The sequence below is a fragment of the Cucurbita moschata genome, unplaced genomic scaffold (assembly GCF_002738365.1).
Source record: "Cucurbita moschata cultivar Rifu unplaced genomic scaffold, Cmos_1.0 Cmo_Scf00066, whole genome shotgun sequence".
Taxonomy (NCBI): Eukaryota; Viridiplantae; Streptophyta; class Magnoliopsida; order Cucurbitales; family Cucurbitaceae; genus Cucurbita; species Cucurbita moschata.
Window position 1 is genome coordinate 711861 of NW_019268582.1, and position 542 is coordinate 712402.

Here is a 542-nt window from a genome sequence, read left to right on the forward strand (position 1 = left end):
CATCGATTGCCTTATTCCCGCAATGAACGTAGGTCGTCTCATGTGTTAGATCTTATTCATTGTGATCTTTGGGGTCCTTCTCCCGTCAAATCAAATTCGGGTTTCCTTTATTATGTTATTTTTATTGATGATTATTCTCGATTCACTTGGTTTTACCCTTTAAAATTTAAATCTGATTTTTTTGATATTTTTCTTCAATTTCAAAAATTTGTGAAAAATCAATATTCTTCTCGTATCAAGGTATTTCAAAGCGATGGTGGTACCGAATTTACTAGTACTTGTTTCAAAACTCATTTACGTAATTCTGGCATCCACCATCAACTCTCTTGTCCATATACACCTGCTCAAAATGGTCGTGCTGAGAGAAAACATCGTCATGTGACTGAGACTGGCTTGGCCCTTCTCTTTCACTCTCATCTTTCTTCTCGTTTTTGGGTTGACGCCTTCAGCACTGCAGCTTATATTATCAACCGGTTGCCTACTCCACTTCTTGGAGGTAAGTCACCCTTTGAACTCCTTTATGGCTACACTCCACATTATGA